The following is an 8,933-nucleotide window of genomic DNA, read 5'->3' as shown; positions in this document are numbered from 1 at the left end:
TTATTTTTTTGAGACGAAGTCTCTTTCTATCCAAGCTAGAGTGCAGTGGCACGATCTCAGCTCACTGCAAGCTCCTCCTCGCCGGTTCACGCCATTCTCCTGCCTCAGCCTCCGGAGTAGCTGGGACTACAGGCGCCCGCCACCACGCCGGCCTAAATTTTTGTATTTTTAGTAGAGACAGGGTTTCACTGTGTTAGCCAGGATGATCTCAATCGCCTGACCTTGTGATCCTCCTGCCTCAGCCTCCCAAAGTGCTGGGATTACAGGAGTGAGCCACCACACCTGGCCTTTTTTTTTTTTTTTTGTGGAGACTGGGTCTCATGATATTGCTGGGGGTGGTCGCAAACTCCTGGAATCAAGTGGTCCTCCAGCCTTGGCCTCCCAAAGTGCTGGGATTACAGGTGTGAGCCATTGCAATTGGCCATTTACCTCTTTTATTTCTGATGTTGTCATTTGTATCTTCTCCTTTTTTTATTATTCTGCAGTTTTGATGAAGTTTTATCAATTTTATTGACTTTCCAATGACTATATTTTAACTCTCTATGTTTTAACTGATTTAAATTTTATTTATATTCTTTATTATCTGCTTCCTTTTGCTAAATTGGTTTTATTTCGTTGTTGTTGTTTGTCTTCTTTCCAGTTTCTTAATGTGGAAATCTATACTACTGATTTGAGATTTTGTTTTAGGATTAAGTACTGAATGCTATAAATTTCCTCCTAAACACTGATTTGGCTGCATCTGACAAGTTTTAATATATCGTATTTTCATTTTCACTTAGTCCAAATTTTTTTCTTGAGACTTTTTTGACCTTGAATTAATTAGAAATATAGATAATATTTGTTAATCTATCTTCAAATTCACTAGCCCCACTGTTATTTCCATTCTGCTGTTGAGCTTTTAATTTTCAGTTATTGTATATTTTAGATCTAAATTTTTCATTGAGTTTTTCTTTATATCTTCTATTTATCTGTTGAGACTTTCTACCTATCCACTTATTTCAAGAGTGCTCACTATTATTTGGTGAAGCATTTTGATAATAGGTCCTTTACATCTTTTTTTCAAGTAATTTCAATATCTGTTTTGTGTTAGAGTTGGCATCTGTTTATAGTCTTTTTCGTTGTGAGCTAAGATATTCCTGATTCTTCAAATGCTCACTAACTTTGTATTCTATCTTAGACATTCCTTTTTTTTTTTTTTTTCGTTTGAGATGGAGTCTCTCTCTGTCCCCCAGGCTGGAGTGAGTGGCGCAATCTTGGCTCACTGCAAGTTCCACCTCCCGGTTTCCCACCATTCTCCTGCCTCAGCCTCCCGAGTAGCTGGGACTACAGGAACCTGCCACCACGCCTGGCTAGTTTTTTGTATTTCTTAGTAGAGACAGGGTTTCACCATGTTAGCCAGGATGGTCTCGATCTCCTGACATCGTGATCCACCTGTCTCGGCCTCCCAAGATGCTGGGATTACAGGCGTGAGCCACCGCGCCCAGCTGACATTTTCAGTATTTTGTTTGAGCCCTTGTATCTTGTTTAAATCTTGTTAAATAGGGGAAATGTTGGCATTTTCGTTTGGGTTGGCAATTAACAAGATTATGTTCAGATCCTTCAAGCGTGTGCTGTGATTTTAATATCAGTTCAGTTTTAACATCACTGTAATGGTATTAAGAACTGTCCTATGTGAATACCACTCAGTTGCCTGTCTGGGACTAACAATACTCTCTCCATGAGATCAGTTCTCAAAGTCTTTGGCATGCTTTTTAGGTCCAGTCATCCCATGTACTGCTCAAGAGTGAGCCCAGGGGATCATAAACAAATTCATGAAGTTGCTTTCCCGAGCTCCTTCTACTCCATGATCGCTGCTGCACTTTCCAGTTCCCTGAAGCTCCCCTTTTCTGTGCTTTGTCCTCAAAGCTGGATGTTCAGTTATATTTTAGGCTGAAGAAATTCTAAGCCAGGGTGCAGAGTATAAAAGACACAGGTTACCAAAAAAATTCTCAAGAAATTAATACTTTTAGAATCTGAAAGTTTTCATAATAAGAAAACTCTTTTACTATTCATTTGAATAGCAAATATTTCATAATGAGAATACCAGGTTGTGGACATACACACAATTATATGCTAGCCTTTGTAGTTTGCATTTTTCACATATTAGGAAAAATCTAAAACTTTTTAAATGAGATGATTGACCTTAAATAAAATTTGGGTATATTTTACATTTGGTGCCTCTAACATTCTTTTCTCCTGTCCATTGTTCTCACCTTCTACCTCTAAGGTCTATTCTTTGCTTCTCTTCTCTCACCTGCAGTTAACTAATCGCTTAAAAAATCAGCAGATTACATTTTAAGATGTTATTTCTCCCAGGAATATTTGCATTTCAATAAGTTTCCCCTGTAGTTTAAATCTTTGAGAGCCAAAGGAATAAGTCTTTAATGATGAAAATAAAAGGTCAAGGGGTGAACCATTTAGTTGCATAAGCCCTTTATGCTCTCCTGTATACCTGCTCATTTCAGGGAAATCCTTTCATTCATCTCACGTGGGAATGAGATAAAAGAGACAAATAAGGAAAAACACAAATGCAAGTACAAGTTACTTGCGGTGCTTCTAGATATCTTTCCTAAAAGTTATTACTCAAGCGATTTTTTTCCCATATAAGTAGGTGAAAGGTGAAGCAATTTGCACATCATTTTATTATTTCATTAACTATAACTGCAACGGTGTGAACTCTAAAGTAAATGTGAACATTCTGGAAAAGTACTTAAAGTATAACACAATGCATCTACATGTTGCTATCTACATTTATGATTATTTAATATAATCAACTAATTCTGTTTAGTATGAATATATTATACAATTTTCCTATATACAAATTGGCAGATTAAATTTAATTAAGGCTATTTATTGAAAAAAATACAGTACCTTGTAAAACTAGGGCCAAAATTTAATATATACATTTGCCAGTGTCCAATACATTTTTTAAATCTCATATTATACCACTTTAAATCCCACATCAGTATGTATGTGTGTATATATATGTATTTGAATATCGTTTATTTTATATAAATGTAAAAGATTATACAAATACACTGCAGTACCTCCATTAAAATTAAGATTTTTATCATAATTTCAGCGTATAGAGTTGACAAAGGCATAAACATTCACAAAGGAAAAATTTAGAAAAACTCAACCATAGGATGTACTTGGGGTTTTACTATATCTGAAAATTAGCATGAGCCTTCTAAGTAACTTGACCTGCACACCTATCCAGCATCTCTAACATATAATCATTAAATCATTCCTATCAATAATCCTCTCTTTTGCATCATTAGACTTTATTTTGTTGTTATCCTCATTCTCGTGTTCTAATTATACTCATAAAGAGCTAATTTCATTGGAGTGGTATCCTTAGCTGCTTGCTACCTGTTGACCTAAAGGAAAAAACTGAAGCAAACTTAAAAAATTAGAATTTATTTGGGCCATGTTTGAGATTTACAACCAAGAAGCAAAGATTCAAGTTGCCTGATAAGCAGAAGTTACAAGTAAATTGTTATTATTTTGTATTTTTCTGTTTTAAAATTTTCATTGATGTTTACTAATACATTTTATTTTATTTTTTATATATTTAGGGAGTACAAGTGCAGGTTTCCTACATGCATATACTGCATAGTGGTGAAGTCTGGGCTTTTAGTGTACCCATCGACCAAAGAGTGAAACATTGTACCCAATAAGTAGTTTTTCAACTCTCACTCCCATCTCACCCTATTTGTAGTTTCCAGTGTCTATTACTTCACTCTGTATGTGCATGCCTACCCATTGTTTAGTTCCCACTTATAAGTAAGTACGTGAGGTATTTGACTTTCTCTTTCTGAGTTATTTCACTTAGGATAATGGCCTGCATTTCTCTCCATGTAGCTGCGAAATATATGATTTCATTCTTTTCTATGGCTGAGTAGTATAAATGGTATAAATACGTATCACATCTTCTTTACCCAATCCTTCATTGATAGACACCGAGTTTGATTCCGTATATTTGCTATTGTGAATAGTGCTGTGATAAACACATTAGTGCAGGTATGTTTTTGATATAATGATTTCTTTCTCTTTGAATATATACCCAGTAGTGAGATTGCTGAATTGATTGGTAATTCTATTTTTCATTTATTAGAGAAATCTCCATAGTATTTGTAAGGTTCTTGTATTTGTTCGAACCCCGAGAGCATGCCAACAGAAAACATAAGGGGTGTGGAGCAACATGCTGTTTTAATGAGCGCCTGGGTGCAGACGGGCTGAGGCCTAAAATGGCATCAGCACCAAATGAGGACGGGGCAGGGATTTTATGGTCTCCTGTAAAAAGGAAATGTCCCAGTCTGACGCGACTGGTACATAGTACCCAGACGGCCTCTTTCTCAATCTTCAGGGATACGTGTCTTCTGGCCAGGGTAGGTGTCTTCCGGCTTTCTCGATCTTCAGGGATACATGTCTTCCAGCCAGGGTAGGTGTCTTCCGGCCGGCTGTCTTCCTGCTTCTGCTATCTTGCTGGCACACGCTGCTGGCTCAAGTAGCCTTGCACCTTGGGACGGGGCCTGAGAAGGGAGGAGTTACTCATCCTTTCAAGCTTTCAGGCCCTGAGGAGAATCTTCCATTCCTGTCTATTTGGTTATAGAAAAAAGGGAAAAGGGGCGACTTTCTCAATAACTACTTCAGGTGTGACATAGGGGGTGGCACCTTGGAAAAAGAAAACCTTAATTTTGGGGGATATTCTTGAGAGATGGGTTGGTATCCATGGTGTCATAACAGGAGCATCGTCTGGATTGTCTAGCAGCTAACTGTAGTTTCAACAAGAGTTTTAATGGCTTTTATTATTAGTGGAATAATATAGGGGAGAAACAGGAGGAACCCAGTGATGAAGATTACTGTCCCTACCAGCTTTTTAAATCCTCCTAAATTAAAAAACCACCATCCTAGAAGGTTTGTTGGGTCCCATCCCTTCCAGGTTTGGACTGATATATTGGCTACTTTTCTGATGTTTGAAGCGATTTCTAGTACTGCTTCTCCGTTATTGTCTATGTTAAGACCACAATTGGAGATATTAAACTTGCCACAGGCCCCACCCTCTTCTGCTAATAAGCAGTCTAGTGCTAGCCTGTTTTGATAAATTGCCGCGTGCATTTGGTTTTGTTGTTGTGTAAGCATTTCCAAGGCTAAGGTGGTTTGGTTAGTGATTATCTCTAGAACAGCCTGTAATCTAATTATTCTATTTAGCATATATATAGGAGGGTGATAACCCCATGAACCATCCTCAGCCCAAGTGACAGGAACACAATATTCGATGATCCGTTGCAGAGGCCATTCATCTTCTTGCCATCTTTGGCTTCCTCCTACCTTTAAGGATCATTTTTCTTTGTTTAGGTTATTATATACAGGGACTCCGAGGATGTTCCTGCTGTTAGTGTTTTGGAGGAAGTAGTAGCCTTGGGGCTACCAGGTGGGGAGTCCTTGGAATCTCACTGCAGTTGTCATGCTGAGTATCACAGTGTCGGGGCCTGTCCACTTTGGTTGTAGCTTTTGGTGAGGGTCGGACTGGCAGATAAACATGTCTGGGCCTGCAAGACAGTTACGCTGAGAGGACAAGAAGGTGTCAACAGGGAGAGGCATGGCCTCATTTGCTGCTTCACGAGCAAAAGACCATGTCTGGATTAAGGAGGGGAGGTAATTCCCGAGTGGCTTAGAGTCTGATAAGGGTGGAGGTCCTAAGATAAAAGTTCAGCCATGCATGATTTTAAAGGGACTATAAAAAGAGGGTGCTTTTGGTGTTGCGCAGAGTCTTATGAGGGTGAAAACGAGATGTTTTGTCCATGACTGGAGGGTTTCTAGAGCCAGCTTCGTGAGCTGCACTTTAAGGACTGAGTTAATTTTTTCAACTTTGCCTGAAGATTGAGGACTGTAGGGTGTGTGAACCCAGCTGTATTTCTCCCAGGAATATTAAGAATAAAGAACCCACTTTATTCTTAAGGATGTAGAGAGGTCTTGGGTAATTTGGCTGATGAAGGTGGGCCTGTTATTGGACTGGATGGATGTTGGGAGTCCAAAATGGGGAATTACCTGCATGACGAGAGTTTGTGTGAGGATATTTGCACCTTCTGAAGTTGTTGGGAATGCTTCTACCCACCCGAAGAAAGTACAGACAAAGACTAGAAGACAGCGGAGCCATTTATCGGGCAGCATGTGGGTGAAATCTACTTGCCAATCTTGCCCAGGTACCTGGCCCCAGGCTTGGTGGGTAGGAAAAGGCAGCAGCCAGAGGGAGCCCTGGGGTGACACTGAGTGGCAGATAGAGCAGGACTGGGTAATTTCTCGAACATGGCTGGAAAGGTGAGCACAAGTGAGAATAGGGCAGAGAAGTTGCAGGAGAGGTTTGTAACCGACATGGAAAGAGTTGTGGAGGCTTTGGAGGATAGAGATTGTTTGAGAGTGAAGAAGAACAAAGCACCCTTCCTTGACATACCATGGTCCCTGCCTTTGAAGGTTTTGGGCTCGGAAGTCCTCCTTTTCTTCCAAGAAGTAAAGTGGAGAGAACAAGGACAGAGACAGAAACTGGCCTTGCACGGGTTGTAGGGCTGCTTGTTTGGCTACCTGATCTGCTAGTGCATTTCCAGTTGATATAGGATTGTCTGGGGATTGGTGGCCCCTGCAATGAATGATGGCAACTTTCTGTGGGAGCCTGGCAGTTTGAAGGAGCTTGCTAATGAGAGAGCCATTTATGACAGGAGTGTTTTTTTTTGCAGTTAGGAAACTCCGTTCTTTCAGGATGGATGAGTATGAGTGCAATATGTGGAACGCATAATGAGAATTTGAATCTATGTTGATCTGTTGTCTGGCTGCTACAGCGAGAGCACAAGTGAGAGCAGTGAGTTCAGCGTTTTGGGAGGTGGTGCCTACGAGGAGCAGATTGGCTTCAGTAGTGTGAGGGAGTGACACTATAGCATAGCCAGCATGTCAGATCCTTGATATCGGACGGAGCTGCCATATACAAACCAAGTAAAGAGACATCTGGAAGGTTAGGTTTGGAAAAGGCATAAGAAAGGTTTGAACAGTGTTCGCACAGAAGTGTGTAGGGTCTTGGGTGGTTGTAGCTTCATGTAAGAGCATGGCTAGGTTTAGACAGGAGCTGGTTAGCATGGTCATGTGGGGAGTTTCTATGAATAGAGCATACAGCTGGAGGAGCCGTGAGGCAGAGATGAGACTTAGTACACTGTGGTGAGCTAGCATGTCTCTGATGTTATGGGTTGAATAAACTGTTAGGTTGGCATGGAGAGATAGTTTTAGGCTTTCAAGGGTGAGGACAGCAGCTGCCACCAATGCTCAGAGGCAGGCAGGCCATCTGAGAACTGTGGCTTCAAGCTGTTTAGAGAGGTAGGCAACAACCTGGAGGGTGGGGGCTGTCTCTGAAACCCTGAGATAGTATGCAACAGGTGAGCTAACGGTGAAAGGTGGGTGTCAGGGTTTTCCCACATAAAGGCAAAGAGGTTTTGGGAATAAGGGTGTAAAGGAATTGTGAAAAAAAGCATCCTTTAAGTTTAGAACAAAAAAATGGGTGATATTGGAGGGAATTGCGGAAAGGAAAGTATATGGGTTAGGAACCACTGACATACTGGGAATACAGCTTGGTTAATGAGCCTGAGGTCCTGGACTAATTAACCCTTAGACTGGGTTAGAACACCTAATGCAACTCCATGCCATTTGTAGGTATAGAGGGAGAAAGGTTTGGTGAGGTCTGGGAGAGTGAGGACAGAGGCTGAAATGAGACCCTTTTGGAGTAGATGGAAAGGTTGGGTAATAGGCTGTGCAGGTTTTAAAGGCTCATGGAGAGGGCCTTTAGCAGCTTAGTATAATGGTTTGGCAAGTAGAGCGAAGGAGGGAACCCAGAACTTAAAATATCCTGCTAATCCTAGAAAAGAGAGAATTTCTTGTTTAGTTTGCGGAGGCAGGAGAGACTGGAGGAGGGATATGTGGTTGGTTGTGAGCCCTCGGGTTCGCGGGGTAAGAGTTAGGCCTAGATAGGTGACTGAGGGAGTGAATATTTGTGCTTTCTTACGGGATACCCAATACCCCCGTTCTGCCAAGAAGTTTAAAAGAGAGATAGTATGGGTGTGGCAGTCTCTTTGAGGGGCTACACGGAAGCAGATCATCAACATATTGAAGGAGAGTGTACAGTTTTAGGGATAAGATACAGAGATTGTGAGCAAGGGCCTTTCCAAAAAGGTGGGGGCTGTCTCTGAAACCTTGAGGTGGTACGCACCAGGTGAGCTAACGTGAAAGGTGGGTGTCAGGGTTTTCCCACGTAAAAGCAAAGAGGTTTTGGGAATCAGGGTGTAAAGGAATTGTGAAAAAAAGCATCCTTTAGGTTTAGAACAGAAAAATGGGTGGTATTGGAGGGAATTGCGGAAAGGACAGTATATGGGTTAGGAACCACTGACATACTGGGAATACAGCTTGGTTAATGAGCCTGAGGTCCTGGACTAATTAAGTTCCATCTGGCTTTTTAACCGGTAGAACTGGTGTGTTAAAAGGGGAGTTTGTTGGGCAGAGTAGGTGACTGGCAAGGACGCGAAAAATGATAGGCTTTAGGTCTGCCAGAGTGGCTTGGGGGATGGGATACTGCATCTGTGATAGGAACTAGGTGGGCTCTCTAAGGTTAATGCAGACGGGGGTGTGGTGTTCTGCAACTGAGGGTGTGGAAGTATCCTAAACAGCTGGATTAACTACAGATGGGGGATAGGGAAAAGTTGCATGTTTTAAGGTGGGAGGTTGGAGGAGTAGAAGAAAGGTAGATGCCCCGGAGGGGTCTGGGTTGATGCATAGGGTACCATGGGGAATATGGAGTGGAGAATAGTGTGGAGTTTTGAAAGGATGTCTCTTCCTAGGCGTGGAGTTGGGCATAA

Source organism: Nomascus leucogenys, chromosome 11 (assembly GCF_006542625.1).
Source record: "Nomascus leucogenys isolate Asia chromosome 11, Asia_NLE_v1, whole genome shotgun sequence".
Classification (NCBI taxonomy): domain Eukaryota; kingdom Metazoa; phylum Chordata; class Mammalia; order Primates; family Hylobatidae; genus Nomascus; species Nomascus leucogenys.
The sequence above is the reverse complement of the archived record's forward strand: the minus strand, read 5'-3'. Positions refer to the sequence as shown.